The following is an 18,563-nucleotide window of genomic DNA, read 5'->3' on the forward strand; positions in this document are numbered from 1 at the left end:
CTCCTGTGTGGACTGATCTGAAAAAGCTGCCAACTGGTTTTCTTTCTATTGTGAACTTGCTTTCTTTTTATCTGTAGCCATCTTAATTAACACACTTTTTTACATTAATTTATATTTGTCGGAATATTGATTTTTTCCTTTTGCCCCTCACTTTCTGTTTTGGGTCTTTTCCTTTATCATAAATAAGATAAAAGTTTCTTCCAGCTTTGTTTTCTGTCCCTCAAAGCCTGTAAGAATATTCACAGAGTACACTTACTTTGTGAAAGAAATGTTGCAGAAATCGGATGTGGTTTACAATCATTTTGGAGCTGGAGTAGGACCAAGAGTTAGTCATGTATAGAAAAAAATTTTATTTGCTGCTATCTGGGAAATAGCTGCTAAGTCTACTGTTCTCTGTGACTTTTCCAAGAAAGGGATTACAATTACTACAGAAATGAAGTGTATGGTCATATATTACTTCTAGAAAAAATAATTACTACCTACATTTGACAGACAGCCCTGTGTATGTTCAGAAAACATAGAAGCATAATGAAATTAAAAATTTCTAAAAGCCTAGTTGGTCAAACAATTTAACATCTAAACTCTTACGTCATTTTAAAAATAAGAACTTTAAGAATTTGGTTGAGGTTAAGGAAACGGTGTAGAGTCAGCACCTCTGTGACCCTTGTCACATGTCTTGTCACTTCATTGATAAACTCATAGCTCTCTCTTAATTAAGACATGGATTAATTTACTGAAATTATTTCCTTAACATGTCTATTTATATTTCTGTTTTCTAACTTTCCTACTGTCTAGTTTAGAACTGGTCCATCTGAAGAATTTTGTTTTTTATTCCAGAAAATGTTACTTGGATTATTATTGAATTTCACATTACCTCAGTTAAGCTTCCCTTTGGTTTATGTTGACATCTGATTTATGGGCAATAGCCAGATGCAAGGGCTGCTGATTTCTCAACAGCTTTCTGCCAAGCTCTCATTAGCATTTAGTTAAGGTAATTCAGTGACATACATGTGCATTATCATTTACACAGCACTAAGAAGATGAGTGCAATTGGCAATGTAGGCAATTCAAGGGAATAGTGGAAGAACTCATCCAAAGATATGGAAAATGTAATGTAGGGAAGCAAGTGGCAAAAGGAGGGGGTGCTAATTGATTGTCTTTGATGCAAATGGAGAATTTATGTTGATGGAATCTAGGTCCTAGTGAGAGGCCGGCATGTTCTAAGAATAAGGAGGAGGCCAGGGTAGCTGGAGGGGAAAGAGCAAAGGGAGAGAATAATAGGAGTTGATGTTGGAGATGGGTAACAGGATCACTGTAACGTCTGTATGAAAAATAGACTATTGGCAACAAAGTTGAATCAAGATGAACAAGAGGTGGAACCTAGAAAAATGGTACAGATGAACCGGTTTGCAGGGCAGAAGTTGAGACACAGATGTAGAGAACAAATGTATGGACACCAAGGGGGGAAAACCGCGGTGGGGTGGGGATGGTGGTGTGCTGAATTGGGCGATTGGGATTGACATGTATACACTGATGTGTATAAAATTGATGACTAATAAGAACCTGCAGTATAAACAAACAAACAAAAGAAAACAACTAATACTAAACTTTCTTTGGGTTATTTGTATGGAAATATGTTAATATAAATGTTTCAGACATTACGTGAAATTTCTAAAAATCTTACATGTTCTAAGTCATAATTCTAGTTATTACTTTAAAATTTATATCTCAGGGCTTCCCTTGTGGCACAGTGATTGAGAGTCCGCCTGCCGATGCAGGGGACGCAGGATCGTGCCCCGGTCCGGGAAGATCCCACATGCCGCGGAGCGGCTGGACCCGTGAGCCATGGCCACTGAGCCTGTGCGTCCGGAGCCTGTGCTCCGCAACGGGAGAGGCCACAACAGTGAGAGGCCCGTGTACCGCATAAGAAAAAAAAAAAAAAAAAAAAGATAAAAAATGTATATCTCAGAAATAACTAAATTTCGTTGTCAATTGCATTATTATGAACTTTCATCAAATCTTTAACCGTGGTCATTTTTAAGTCTTTTGTCATTTACAGACAGTTCTGGGTGTACTCTGATGCTTTTGCAAAAATGTTCCTATAAAAGGATTTCATCTTCAAGGAATTCATGGAAAAGACTCTGACAAGTACGGGTTTCTGGTAACTGACTATACTGCTGAACTGAATGAATAAGCATTTTCAGAACTCTAATGGAAAACCTATGAATTCATAAAGTGCTAACAAAAGATCAAGATGAAAAAAAAATTAATTACATGGGACTGAGTGAACTGATGAGGATGATTATAATTTTTGTGACTTTCTGTTTGAATAAAAAAAAAAAATCCCACAAGGACTCAGAGGCAAAAAATATACAAATCAATTTTCACTGCAAAGTAAAGGAGCTGTTACAGTGGAGGATTACTGGACTGAATGTCAATATTATGACATAGTATGAGTGTGTTTCGTGTTTGGTAATTGCAATGATTGTTACTTTTGTTGTGGCCATCCATTTACAATGCTTGGTGTCAGTTTATTTATCTTTTGTAAAAATAAAATACAGTGTGTGTGTGTGTGTGAAAAAAAAAAGATGAACAGGAGGCCGTTACAATAATACAGGGTAGAAATGAGAGTGGCATGGATTTACTGGTAAGTGGTCAGATACTAGGTAGGGTTTCAAGGCAGAGCCAACAGGATTTGCTGATACATAAGATGTGGAAATTGAGAGAAAGAGAGGATCCCTTTTATATTTATTGAGTCAGTATATGTGTCAAACATTGTGCTAAGTATCTTGGCCTAGAAAGATAAAAAAGCACAGTCCCTGCTCTTAAGAAGCAGATAACCTAGTACATTTTTTCCCCGAAACATTTTGATAACAACAGTAAAAAAAATAAATTTTATCCTGTGACCCAGTATGCATGTACATATATCTGCATAACTGAAATGGAGGTTTCAAGAAACTATATTTATCCATGTGATGTAAAACTTTAATTTAAAATATAATTTTAGTAATATAAAAATATAGTGTTCTTTTATATTCTATTTCATTAAAAAAAATGCTGGTCACAATCCATTAAATCAGTGGTTCTCAAACATTTGGTCTCAGGAACATTTTACACTCTTAAACATTAACAAGACCCTAAAAAGCTTTCGTTTATATGGCTATATCTTTTGATTTGCCACATTGTAAATTAAAATAGATAACTAAAAAATATTTAATTGATGTAAAAATGACAATAATAAACCTATTATAGGTTAACATAACATTTTTAATGAAAAATATTCTTAAGGAAACACGCAAAAATTAGTGAAAAGACACATTGTGTTACATTTTTGAAAATCCCTTTAATGTATAAGACAGCTAGATTTTCATATCTGCTTCTGTGTTCAGCTGGTTGAGAGGTATTGTTTAAATCGAAGTACAGGTGACCCTCGAACAACGCTGAGGTTAATCTGAATTTAACTTACACTCCTTATGCGCAGTTCCTCTGCGTCCATAGATTCAACCATCCATGGACTGTGTAGTATTGTAGTCTTTATTATCGAAAAATATCTGTGTATAAGTGGATCCTCAAAGTTCAAACTTTTGTTGTTCAAGGTTGACTATATATGAAGAAAATCTGGCCTTATACAGACGCATAGAAGAGGGAAGAGCATTTCAATGGCCTTTTGAAGGTAATCATGGATATGCTTTGTTACACAAAATTCAACGAGTGGTAGTTTCTAAAACGTTATTTGCATCTTGAAATCTGAAACTGTGTCAATGAACTTTTAGTACATTTTCATTTAAATCCATTGGCTTGTCTTGTAATTTAAATAGATCTTTTACCAGTGCATGATTTTGGAATGTCATGCATTGGTCATTTGGAAAATATTGGTTCACCGAGTTACGAAGATTTTCCAGATGGTTTAGACATTTCATTATATAATATCAAAGAATTGCATTTGTTAATATCACCATCCATTTCATCAGTAAAGTAGTTTTGGCCTTGTGAATCCCTGAAAGTATCTTGGGACCTCTCTTCTGTCAGGGTTCCACAGATCACGCTTTGGGAACTGCAATGTTAAATTGGTTTGGCAACCCACTAACAGGTGGCAAACCACAGTTTGACACAGAGAACATTCTAAGCAGGAAAATTTAAAAAGAAAGAAATTTGAAGGAAATGAAAGAAGTATCATTGAACTAGATTTTAGTTTTATCCCCAACAACCAAGGTCATGGCTAATAATTGGATGAGAGGGAATTCAATTTAAGTTTATACAATTTCAAAACCGTATTTTTTCCAATATAAATGCCGTCCTTTTACAGGAAATTGTTGTGAAAAAAATTATTTACTTTTCAACAAATATTTATTTAGTATCTACTATAAGCCAGAAGCTATTTTATTATCGGGATTCCTATTATTCTAGGTATTATAACAGGCAAAATCTGCTGTTAGTCCCGTGGTAGCAATATTTTTTAAAGTATATTAAAAAAACAAATAAAATAATATTTCAGATAGTATTAAAGTCTATGATGGGAGTATGGAAAAGTAAGAGCAGTACTATCCAGGCCCCATGCTTTAAAGTTCTCCACTTGAAAATAAAGGCCCTTTCGCCATACCTCTGCCCACCAAACAAAGAATCCACGGGACCAAGGTTCATGGTCACCCTAAATCACAATCTCCAAATTCCTCATTCTCAGCGCCTCCTAATGGTGTTTGTATTCTAAGGGGAAGAATGAGCCACAGGTGTGGGCATTCCTAGGACAATTTCTGGAAACAAGGAGGCTGGACTGAGCTGTCCATAAGAGCATGAGGTCTTTCTTGGTGCAGGATGAAGTGGAATGGGGAGGAAGGTAGGCATGTGGCAAGAGAATCCATTTATGCTCTGCTTTGTCCTATAAATGTTGAGGATGGGCCTGGATAAAGGGGTAAAGAGACTGGGTGAATGGTTCGGAAACTACTTGTACTTAGGCAGGTCAGTAGGTTACTTTTCAACGTGGACTAGACACACTTGTAGAGGCCCTATCTCATATCATATCAAACATATTTTAAAAGTACATATTAAATATTAATTTTTGCTGTAAAAATTTTAGGTTTTTATAGTTTTGTTTTTCATAGAATTTGGCCATGAGAAACTCATTTAATTTGCAACTGGCTATGGTTTGATTTCTTGGTGATTATTATGTATACTTGGAATTCTTGTGAAGAGGAAAAAATAAACAAATTATTGTGGAAACACAATGCAATTTTCTTGAGTCCTTAAATGATTTTTTAAAACCGCCCCAATATGTTTTGCAATATTTAATATTTTTCAAAATTTATTAATTTTGAATTTGAGGTTTATTGTTCTTTTGTAATAATATTTTCAAGTCTCATGTATTTTCCGAGGTCCTTGAGGAAGCTTATTGTGTTTAATGGGTTGAACTCTCATAGTATCATTTGATAGCTGAGGGCCTAGAATTAGGCTGTGTTGTCCAGTAGAGTAGCCACTAGCCACACATGCTATTTAAATTAAAAACAAGTAAAATTTAAAATTCAGGTCCTCAGATGCACTAGCCATATTTCTGGTGTCCAGTAGTCTTACATGTGTTTAATGGCTACCATATTGAAGAATGCAGGTATAGAACATATCCATCATCATAGAAAGTTTTTTTGGACGATGCTGATCTGGGCTAATCGTAGCCCTGGAAGTGTGAACACTGATGCTATCTGCAGACTACAGATCAAGTGAGTTATGAAGTACTGAAAAGTCTTTCAACTGGGTTGTAAAGGAAAGGAGTGTGAAGAAGACAGATAACATTTGCAGAATGTTTTGGAGGAAGGTCTCCAAGTACAAATGAAATAGAACTGAGTACAGAATGAAAAGAAAGCCTGGAGGAAAATGTGAACAAATAAATGGGTGAAAAGGTGATACTAACTGATAATCAAAAACAATTCAAGACTTTGAAAATGAGAACTTGTGGCACGTAGGAAAATGAGAGCCAATGTAGTCAAGGACAAGAAAATCTGATTCAGGTATCTGCTGCATTTAGAGGAAGCAGCAGATTTCCAAGATAATACAGAGGAAATAACAGCAGAATCTGGCAACTGGTTAAGTGTGATAGGGGGGAAAAAAGCTTCTAGGAGACAGAAGAGAATGAAGAGATGATTCTACAGAGTTAGTGCAATTGAGAAGGGTCCTGTTTGTGAGACTGGATAAAACTTGGGAGGAAATGGAGACTTGAGTGTTTATTCTTTTCAATTGAGAGGGTAGGCAGAGGGTGTTACCATCAGAAAACAGGAAGAAATGTGGGACTTGATGGGGTCATGGGTCAGCGGGTAAATCATTCACACAAAAAAGCGATGGCTACAGACCTGAAACAGATGGGCTTTCTCAAGGAAGGAAGAAAATAACCAGCAGTCCTTGCTTGGAGGGCACTCAGCTCAGTGAAAGGAAGGAAAAGCTATGCCCAAAGGAATGCATAAGAAATAGTCAAAAAGGGTGAACAGTCCAGAAGAGGAACAGTTCTAAAAGCCAGTAGGAACATCTTAAGGTAAAGGAATAACAGAGAGAACTACAGGTAGAAAAAACTTTGAGATTAGAATAGAAAATGAATTGACTTACACCTATAACTACATCACTGAAAGCCTTTCTTATAGTGCTTGAATATGAGGGTAAGGAAATGCCTTGACCCTAGGGCATGAAGGGCCACATAGAAAATTCTGGAATCAGGACTTCTCATTGCAGAAAGGATGCGCACACTGTTTAATGGGTGACAGCAAAGGGGATATGATTCTGTAAGCCAGTGTTTAAAAGGCAGAGGCATATGTTTACAGTTAGTAAGAACAACTAAAATTTGTAGAACATGGTCTTGTTTCCAGAGCACACTTCTTGAGCACACTACCTCATTTAAGCTCTGATGTGTGTCATGTAAAGGTGACTCTGCTCTTACTTTCACTTCATGCATTGATAATGAAGTAACTGAGGTAAGAAGATGATTATTTGTCTGGGATTATCAGTTCCATCTACTGTGGCCCTACTACTAGTTCTTTCCACATTCCTAAGGCTGCATGCAAGGCTTTGCAACCTATTTCCCTTCCAATTATAACCAGGTTTCACCTGTCTGGTTTTCTTTTTCAACGCACATTCAACTTTTGCTGAATTGAATCTAATCGCCCTAGGACTATGTAATGCTTTAAAAGTTCACCCTTGGCCAGAAAAGAATAAAAGGAAAAGTTTTCAAAGGTGGTTTTCTGACTGTTCCCAAGTCAGAAAATTATATTCTGGGTCAAACCTTATGCCTTATTCCTAGTGTAGATTTTGTGTCTCTCTCATCTTAAAGAAGCTGTTTTGTCACAGAAGGAGAGGGAGAGTATGGACTCCTATTGATAGCAGCAGACTTTGGAGTAATAAGGGAAGCTTACATGTGGTTGAAGCTACACCTTACTAGTAGCTTCCACATAAAAACTGTTGAGAAAAGTATATTTCTTTTTTATTAAGGTATAGTCGATTTACAACATTATATTAATTTCAGGTATACAACATAGTGATTCAATATTTTTATGAATACACTCCATTTAAAGTTATTATAAAATATTGGTTGTATTCCCTATGTTGTACAATATATCCTTGTACCTTATTTATTTTCTACATTGTAGTTTGTGCCTCTTAATCTCCTGTGCTGATCTTACCCCTCCCTTCACTGCTCTCCCCACTGGTAACCACTAGTAACCACTAGTTTTCCCAAAGAGTGTTTCATTTAACAGTAGGACTCCCTAGATATATTGAGAGAGATGGAGAGAGAGAGAGAGAGAGAGAGAGAGAAGACATTTGCCTAACAAAGCAGTGAACAACTGAAAAATTGTAAGGAATTTTTGAGCGAGGGAAATACCAAGAACACCTCAAGTGGCAGAAATGGCTGAGATAGGCTACTGCTTAAAGGATTTGAATGGCGCTAACATGGAAGTATTAAATGTTGTAAGTTCAAGATAGAGAGAGAGAGAGAGAGAGAGAAGGAGAGAGAGAATCATCTAGATAAGAAGAAAAATGATCCATCTGGTTCCACGAGTTTATTTTTTTTTTCTGTTTTTGTGTGGAAAAACATTTTGGAATATTTTTCTGTCTTAAACTAAATGCCCACATCTGTGTCAGCTGAAGATTTCCTACATTCACAATGAACCAAACAAAAGGTGGGAATAAGAATGGAGAAAGAGAAAGTGTTTTTAACAATAAATCACCCTGGGCATGATATAAAGCCTAAACCTTTTAAGAAGTGAAATTTATTTTGAGCAATGCTTATAAGATGGAAATACCAGTGTATTATAATGTAAATAGTGTGTTTGACCAAAAGAACAATACAAAACAAAATGCAACAAAGCAAAAGCAACCAAGTTAAGAACAAATTATAGAATAATGCTTGTCTCTCTCAACAAATTTTCCTGATTCAATTTTGTATGATAATTTGTACCTTTCTATTTTTGGCTGTTTAGGGGGTCTGGTCTTTTTTCTTCCTTGAAGGAACCTGACAGGAAATGATTCTTACCACTAAGTCAAAGGAGGCATATTTACATAGTTCCTCGTAATGTGACCAGGAAATCCTGTTGTAGAAAAAACGTTGCAGAAAAAGGAGGAAAAAAAAAATGTAGTCTGCTCATGTTTTCTTAAACTTTGCCTGCTCCACCCCGGAGCCATTTAAAATACGGTCTCACTTTTTTTTTTTAACCATAGATGTCAGCACCAAAGTTCATATTTTTGGGTTTGCTTGCCTCTTGTTGAAAAACTAAGAAGGCGGAGGTTTCAGATACATTTTCCCATCATTTCTAGGTCTGCCCAGTCTCAACAGGGATGGTTGAATGTCCATGTGCAGGAGAAGGCATTCCAGCTTTGCAGGTTTCTAATCTCTTGCCTGACATGCCATCAGGTCTCCTGCTGACGTCTGTGAACTGTGCCTCAAAGGCAGAAAGGATCTAGGCTCTGTGATCTCTCTCCTGAATGACAGCAACACTGCCAGCCAGGAGGGGGCTGTCACTTCAGATTCCACAGCGACTTGAGCAGCTGCAGCTGCTGCCTGAGGGAAAACCAGATGCACCAAGATTTTGAATGTGCTGTCAGGTTTGCTAGGAATGTACAGACTTGTTGCAGTTGTTGTGCAGGATTCTGGTATTTGAAATCTGTCACAAAGCCAGTTCCAATTTGGGTAATAATATGGTAACTCTGAGCACTGGGCGCCATGCACTAAATTTCACTTGAGGGTTCACACATTCTTACTGGCAAGTTCTATGAACCCCATGTTATAAATAGGGAAACTCCCCAGCATGTCTAAGGACACATGGTGAGTCAGTTCTATAAATGGTACTCTGGCGGCACATCTATTCTCCAGTAACTTTCAACCATTTGTGTTCTACGTATAACATATTCTATCCTGGGAGGGATGGAGACCATTTGTTACCACCTGGGAATGAAGAATTAGCTAGGTAAATCAATTGCTCTAAGCACATTTTATTTGGAAGGAAACATTATTATTGTAATTCAGAGACAAAACCACACCTTTTGTATTATATGTATTTGTCTATGATCCTTATTGGGTATTCAAATGGCACTCATTCTCAAATTCCCTTTCTTTGTAAAGAAGGCAGACTTCTCACTCTCCTAATCAGATTTTCTCTTTCTATAGCTGTTTCCCCAAATTTGCTGTTTTTGTCACTTCAGAAAGTGTGAGCATGACAACTTAACATTATATCAGAGTTCACAGTTTTAAAAGCCACAGTTTTTAAAAAAAGTCCTTGCTCTATTGACTATCTTGATTCTCAACTTAAATGTTATTTGATCTTTTCGGAACTTAGTTGAATTCTTTGATCATTAAGGATTTTCATTAAGCAAAGGCACAAGTAGGAGAAATTAAAGTTCTAATGCGATTGTGATGAACTTCCACTACAGGAGGTTTTGCCTCTAAGGAAGAGGACATGGGCCTGTCGCATAAGCAAGGATGCTGTTTGCCTCATTTTCCCTGTGTCTCTGGCATATAGAACAGTGCCTGGCATGAAGTAGGGACTATATAATATTTATCAAAGGAAAGCATGAATGAATGAATAAATTGCAGACTTTCAAGAGGAGCTTTTGATGTTATTCTGGGAAGAAAAAAGAACACTGGGCAAACTCTTCCAGCGATTTCTTTTTTCCTCACCTTTATTAATGTCAATGTATATTGCATGTGCAGAGGGGTTAAGATAAGGCCTCTGCCCTCAAGCCACTTTCATAACAGCTACTGATTCTGGTAAAACAGCTAGCTTCAGGTCCTCAGTCCTTGTAATGTCAGAGATATACCATTATTCCCCAGAAAATATTCTTGTATGCTCATCCCAAGATTCAGAAAACAGGAACTTTGTGGTTTGCATCATAATTTTTATTTGGAGTTTCCTTCTGCTCTAATTCCTTATACCTACTTGGTGTTCTATTAGTATTACTGTTGAACTGAATTATTAAATTTCAAAAGCATATTGTAAAAGACAGTTTCAGTAATATTTCCAGATTATAAATAGATTTTTCATTACTTTTTGCTAAGTACGGGTGCTTAGAGAATTCCCAAAAGTTCCTTATCATTGAACTCTTTTGCATGGACATTAATAACTTTTTCCCCATCTGTATATTTATTTTGTCTCTCCAGCTTAATTGTTGTGTGTCTTTTTCTGACCCTCAGCTTTCTCATGTAGAAAATAGGGATAATATTTACCTTCTGAAGAGTTAGTAATATTCAAAAGAGCCCATATAAAAACCCTGAAAATTTCTTCACGTTGTAAGTACTCTGCTCAAAGTTGCCGATTATTAGTATTGTATGGGATTATGACAGAGACACTATAAAGGAATAATACATTGACTTTACTCTCAGGTAGCAACAGTCCCAGCACGTAAATAAACAGATCATAATGCAACTGGGTGATAACAATAAATGAATGAAGTGCTTAAGAACATGGTGATTAACTTCATCCAAGGATACTCCATGAAGACTTCCTAGAGAATGGAATTTTGATTTCAGACTTGAAGAATGGGTATAAATGTACCAGTCAAAGAAAATTAAGAGGGTCATTTTAGGCAGTGGTTATTCATGAAATAGAAGTTCAGAGTGACCAGAACCTTCAGTGACGGTTCAGCCAAAGTGGAGGTGGGAGAGAGGTGGATGAAGAAGCGGGTAAAGTTTGTTGAAGACAGATGTGAAGGAATTTGTATGGTAAGCCAAGGAATTAAATTTAATTTTCTGTAATTAGATCTATGTTTTGGAAAATTAACTCAAGAGGTAGTGTGTATGAGAGAATAGTGGTTAAAAGGATGGAGCCTAGAGCTAGCCCTATGACTTTAGGGCAAGTAATTCAACTCTGTGCCTCAGTTTTCCCAGCTGTAAAATGGGGATACTAAAAATACATACTTCACAAAGTTATTGTGAAGTTTAAGTGAGTTAACCTCTGATTAGAATAGTGCCTGGCACATAATAAGTGTTCTAAATAAGTGTTGGTTAAATAGCCATATAAAATAGAAAGTGGATAGCATGAAGGCAAAATCCAGATAGGAGGCAAGTGAGGATCAGGTCTCAGACTTAGACAATCATTTTAGTGGACTGCATAATGCAGAAAGAAATTTGTCTGGTTCAAAGCACAGAGAAATCTGAATAAAATGACAATATTTCTTGAAACATAGGTGAGCTTGAACTATCAGTGATTGGGGGCAAATGCACAAAAACACATAGTAGTATGTAAACCAGATCTAGTCCTATTGCTGGGGACTGGGACCAGCAAGAGGCGGAAAGGGCAAGTTTCTAGGCATAAGCACACAGAGAGCTGAAATTAAGCTATCTGTGTAAAGCTAGAAACATTGAAGAGCTGATCAAGCTATGAAAATGGGGCCAGAAAATCTATCTCTTGGCCTGGGAGATGTGAGAAGGACATTTTTATTCTACGTATTCAGTTCCATAGATGGAAAAAGTGTCATGTGCAAAACAAATAGGTATGCAAAGCAATGTGGGGTCCTAATGAATATTACCTACAGGTTATGGAGATTTTACACTGATGAAATGAACATAAAAAGTGTTCATGAACAACACAACTATGTGCTATATAGGAAACACACTTCAAATTCAACTCCACGGGTAGGCTGAAAATAAAAAGATAGAAAAAGATATACCATGCCAATATTCATTGTTTAAAAAAGAGTGGCTCTTTTCATATCTGATAAAGTAGACTTCAGAACAATAAAAATTGCTAGAGAAAAGGAGGGACATTACATAATGATAAAAGGACTAATTCACCAGGAAGACATAACAAACCTAACTGTATACATACCAAACAACATACATGAAGAAAAAGATCATGAAGCAAAAATAAATAGAGCTGAAAAGGAAAGTAGACGAATCCAAAATTATAGTTATCTAGGATATAGATGATCTGAACAATACAATCAACCAGAAGCTCTAAATGACATATATAGAGCATTTAACTCAACAACAGCAGAATATATATTTATTTATTATTTTTAAAATATTTATTTATTTATTTATTTTTGGCTGTGTTGGGCCTTTGTTGCTGTTCACGGGCTTTCTCTAGTTGTGGTGAGCAGGGGCTATTCTTTGTTGTGGTGTGCAGGCTTCTCATTGCAGTGGCTTCTCTTGTTGCGGAGCACAGGCTCTAGGTGCGTGGGCTTCAGTAGTTGTGGCATGTGGGCTCAGTAGTTGCGGCGCACGGGCTTAGTTGCTCTGCGGCATGTGGGATCTTCCCGGACCTGGGCTCAAACCCATGTCCCCTGCATTGGCAGGTGGATTCTTAACCACTGCCCCACCAGGGATGTTGCAGAATATTTAGATTTTGAAAGCTTCCATGGAAGAGTAGCCAAGATAGACCATATAAGACAACAAATTGAAATCATATAGAGTATATTTTCTGACCATAATAAAATCAAACTAGAGAACAACAATAGAAAGACAATAGGAATATCTTCAAACACATGAAAATTAAACAACACACTTCTAAAAATTCATGGGCCAAAGAGCAAGTTTAGACAGAAACAAAAACAAAAAAGAACAGAATGAAAATGAAAATGCAGCATATCAAAATGCTATATGAGATGTTGTTAAAGCCATTCTGAAAAGAAATTTATAGCATTAAATGCTTATGTGAGAAATGAAGAGAGTTTTAAAATTAGTAATTTAAGTTTCGACATCAAGAAACTAGAAAAAGAGCAAAATAAATCCAAAGCAGCGTAAGAAATAATACGGATCAGAAATCAATAAAATTGAAAACAGGAAAACAATAGAGAAAATTAATGAACCAAAAAGCTAGTTGTTAAAAAAAAAACAATAAAACTGATAAAACTCTAGTAAGACTGATAAAAATAGAAAGTGAAAAATAGTGATCAACAATATCAAGAATGAGATAGATGACATCACTCCTTATGCAGCAGCCCTTCAAAAGGATAATAAGAGAATATTACAGACAATATTATGCTCATAAATTTGACAGTTTGGAAGAAACTGACTCATTCTTTGAAAAACTCAAAGTAGTACAACTCAGCCATAAAGAGATAGTTAATCTGAACAGTCATATAACCAGTAAAGAAGTGAAATTCATAATTAAAAAGCTCTTTAAAAAAGATCTCTAGGCCCGGATGGTTTCACTGGTGAATTCTACCAAATGTCTAAAGAAGAATTAACGCCAATTTTACATAATCTTTCTCAGAAAGTAGAAGAGGGGAAAACTTTACAATTCATTTTATGAGGCTAATATTACTCTGATACCAAAACCAGTCAAATATAGTACAAAAAAAAAAGCGCTACAATTTCTCTTTTGAACCTAGATGCAAAAATCTTCAGTAAAATATTAGCAAATGAAATCTAACAATGTATAAAAAATAATAAACTGTGACCGAGTGGGATTTGTTCCAGGTGTGCAAGGCTAGTTTAACATTTGAAAATCAATCCATGTAACCTACCATATTAACATGTTAGAGAAGAAAACTCATATGATCACATCACTTGACACAGAAAAAGCATTTGACAAAGTCTAACACCCATTCATGATAAGTAAAAGCAAACAAACAAACAAACAAAAACTTAACTCATTAGGAATAGATGGAAATTACCTAACTTGTTAAAGAACAAATACAAAAACAATCCACACCTAATTTTATACGTGGTTTGAAAAACTGAGCAAGATAGGAAATAAGGCAGGGATGTCTGCTCTCACCACTCTGAATTCAAGGTAGTACTGAAAGTACAATATAGTACTGAGAGCAATAATGCAAGAAAAAGAAATAAAATACATACGGGTTAGAAATGAAGAAATAAAACTGTCCCTATTTGAAGATAAAATTATTGCCTATGTAGAAAGTGCCAAGGAAACCCCACACACCAAAACCCCTCCTGTAACTAATAAGCGAGTTCAGTAAGGTTGTACAATATAGGAATAACACAGAAAAATTAATGGTATTTCTATACCCTAACAATGAAGATGTAGAAGCATAAATTAAAGACGTAATAACATTTATAAACATTCAAAAGAAAATTAAATACTTAGGTATATACTTAAAACAGGTACAGTCTCTGTATGTTGAAAATCTTTAAATGCTGATGAAAGAAATCAAAGAAGACCTAAATAAGTGGACATATCTTAGTTGGATTGAAAAGTTCAACATGGTAAAGATATAAATTCTCCTCAGATTGATGTATTGATTCAATAGAATTTCAATCAAAATCCTAATAGTATTATTCATTAGACATAGACCAGTTTATGTTTAAAATTATGTGGGAAGATATAGGACTTAGAATAGCTAAAGCAATGATTACAAAGAAGAATGACATGAGAGGAATGACTCAACCTAATGATAAGGCTCACCGTAGTAATCAAGGCAGTATGGTTGGCAGAGGGACAGACACAGATCTATATGGCAAAATAGAGAAACCAGAAACGGACTCACTCAAATACGCTCAAATGATTTTGGACAAAGGTGAAAAACAATTCACGGGAGAAAGGATAGCCTTTTCAAAAAATGGTGCTGGAGCATTTGAACATCAATAAGCACAGAAATGAACCTCTACCTACACCTCAAACATATAAAATGTAACTCAAAAGCAATATAAATATAAATGATGAAACCATAAAACTAAGTACATATTTTATATATGCATGTATATGTAAATAATATACCAAACACATAGCTGAGTACAGCAACTAGGGGAAATCTCAATAAACTTGGTGAATTGTATCAATGTCAATATTTTGGTTGTGATACTCTATTATCATTCTGCAAGTTGCTACCTTTAAGAGAAACTGAGTAAACGGTGCATGAGATCTCTCAGTATTATTTCTTACAACTGCATGTGAATGTATATGTATAACGATCTCCAAAAACCAGTCCTGGAATGGTGAAGCCACAAGGGCCTTGGCAGAGAAAAGAGAGTTGTGATTCCATAGAAATGTTTCCACAAAGTAGGCCCGTTGAGACTCTTGGTTCATGAAAACAGCACTGTTGAAGAGGAGCTTACAGTCAGAAAATTCCAATCACATGAGAAAATGAACTACTATGAAAAGGTCAGCAGATGTAATAAATGTAAGATTCACATCTAACAATTTGAGACAGAACAACCTGGAAAAAAAAGTTTAAAATTAGCTTGTTCAAAATTTTCTAGGAAATCTTGGAAGGGAAGAAAAAACTATGAGTCAAGAACAGAATGATAGGGCTTCCCTGGTGGTGCAGTGGTTAAGAATCCGCCTGCCAATGCAGGGGACACGGGTTCGAGCCCTGGTCAGGGAAGATTCCGCATGCCACAGAGCAACTAAGCCCTTGTGCCACAACTACTAAGCCTGCACTCTAGGGCCTGTGAGCCACAACTACTGAGCCCGTGTGCTGCAACTACTGAAGCCCGTGCACCTAGAGCCCATGCTCTGCAACAAGAGAAGCCACTGCAATGAGAAGCCCATGCACCGCTACGAAGAGTAGCCCCTGCTCGCTGCAACTAGAGAAAAGCCGGTGTGCAGCAATGAAGACCCAAAGCACCAAAAATAAATAAACTAAATAAATAAATATATAAGAAAAAAAAAAAAGAACAGAATGACAAGGGCGCTTCCCTGGTGGTCCAGTGGTTAAGACTTCACCTTCCAATGTAGGGGGTGCAGGTTTGATCCCTGGTTGGGGAGTTAAGATCCCACACGCCTCGCGGCCAAAAAACCAAAACATAAAAAAACAGAAGCAATATTGTAACAAATTCAATAAAGACTTAAAAAGAAAACAGACAGAATGATATTCTGGAAAAAATTCAGGAGGATTGAAAAATAAAACCAAATGGCCAGTACAGACATAAAAGTATATTTAGTAAAATAACTCTGTGAATAAGCTAAATAGAAGGTTAGACATAACTGAAGAGGAATTTAATGAACCAGAAGAGAGATCTGAGGAAAATAGAAAAGAACAGTTCTGAGATGATGAAGGCTGAAATTAAGGAACATAAAGAAAGTAGGCTCAAAAAACAGACTCTGCAGGATTCGATTATAAAAGGTACGTGGGAAGTGAGAGAGGGGGTTAGTATTGAAGACGCGTCTGAGATCTCTATCTTGGAAGACAGTGGAAATTGGAACTACCTGCAGAATATGTAAGTTGGATGCCCAGCTTTCAGTTACGGGTAAGAGCCAGGGCCTCAGGAGCAAGCAAAATGCTGGAAGGACCTTGTTTTACAGAGGAGAACACTAAAGCCCATAAATGTGGTAGAAATTTTCCAAAAGTGGAAAAGCAGAAATTTTGATCTACATGTCAGAAGGATTGATTGCCAGCTAATTTGAGCTTAGTGTGGAATAGATGAAGACCAATATTAAGAATTCAAAGCATTTGTTTTTGCCCAAACTCCTACAGGACCATATGATAAGGTGTGGCATGATGGTTCGGTCACGTAAAAGCTCTTGATCACACTGCAACAAGTGAGTATTTTATCCTGACAAGTAGCTCATTAAAGAGAAATTATTTTTAGAGAATAAGTGAAATAAGTTAGTTGCTTTTGGGTAGCTACTAACTTATTCTTGATAGAGCAGAGCACATTACTAGAGTTAATAATGGTTGATGGCAGGGAAGCATTCGCTGCTCAACATATTTTACTTTTCAGTATTATTCAAACAAAATGGGCTATTTTTGCAAATAATTCTACTGAATTTTAACCAGTAATGAATGAAGGGGATGCCCTCACTTATTTATACATGAATATATTGTGTCAGTGTCAATACGTTTATGAATTTACTATTAGTTTACTTATTTACTAGATCTTCTATTTTCTAGGACAACATTGTAATGATAATATGGAAACCTCTGTCTGAAATAATAGGGTTGGAAATCGTGATGCTTAGCTTAGTGAAATTAACAGAGGTGGCATGTATATAAAATCAATTCGTTTACCAATTTGTTAAAATGTACTGAGAGCTGGAACTCTACTGCTAATAATGTTTAAGCAAACTTTCTGTTTCATAATATACTTGAGCAGTAAAGGGCAATGGCTAAAGAATTCCGGCTTTTGTGGTCAAACACATCTGCTCTGTTGATCACTAGTTGTGTGGTTTTGAGTCAATTAAAGTAGCCTTTTCATGCCTTCATGGGTGGCAGTAGGAGGACTTTATCTCAAAAAATTCTGCTGATTGAATTAACTCCAGCTTGAGATGCACAATTCCTGATAAACTGCTCAAAATAGTGTTAGGTTTTAATAGAATTTGTCATTGCCTCAGTGCTATCATGATATAGGCAACTATCAATTCTACTTATGAGACAGCTTTGATATGGAAATCTGATTAATAGAGTTTTCTGTATGTGGTTGTTACGAAAATGCAAACTTTAATGATGAGGTTCTTATAAAATTAGAAAATAAGAAAGCCATTTATATTGAGCTGCTGTGTTACAGGACTGTGTAAAGAAATTTCACGTATTTTATCTCATATATTATTTCATATTTCACATATATTATTTCAGTTTATGTGCACAAGAGTCCCATAGGACAGTAATATTCTTTCCATTTCAGAATTGAGATAAGAGAAATCCTGTTTCAAGAGCCACACAGATACTTAGTGGCAGAATCATATTCAAATCCCCTCAAGTCCCTATTTTTACTTTCTTGTAGAAAATATGATTAAGCTATAACATTGATTGAATGGAGATTAACTTTTCCTCATTTTGTTGCTTCCACTAAGTTAACTGCTTGAAGCCGGTCATGATGTAATCATTTATTCCTGCTGTTGTGTATGTAACTGTGCTGGAAATAAGTCATGAAACAATGATTGTTTTCGTAGTTTCTGGTTGATCTCTGATAAACTACCAATATATAGGTTATAAGGTCTGACTGATAAAATTATAGTTAGATGGATAGATAGATGGATAGATAGGTAGATGATAGATAGATAGATAGACAGATATAGCTACTAGGAAAAACAAGGGCCAGTCTGGCTTGACCACAAATGGGTAAAAGACTAATTCTGATGAGAATCTAGAAACTTGGGCATTTGTAAAGTCTTAGGAACGTGCCCTTAAACCTTAGCAGCCAGGAGAAGTTAAACTAGCAGGAGGATGTAACAGAGGGGAAAATGACTCCACCC

This window comes from Leucopleurus acutus, assembly GCF_964270905.1.
Source record: "Leucopleurus acutus genome assembly, chromosome: 15".
NCBI classification, from domain to species: domain Eukaryota; kingdom Metazoa; phylum Chordata; class Mammalia; order Artiodactyla; family Delphinidae; genus Leucopleurus; species Leucopleurus acutus.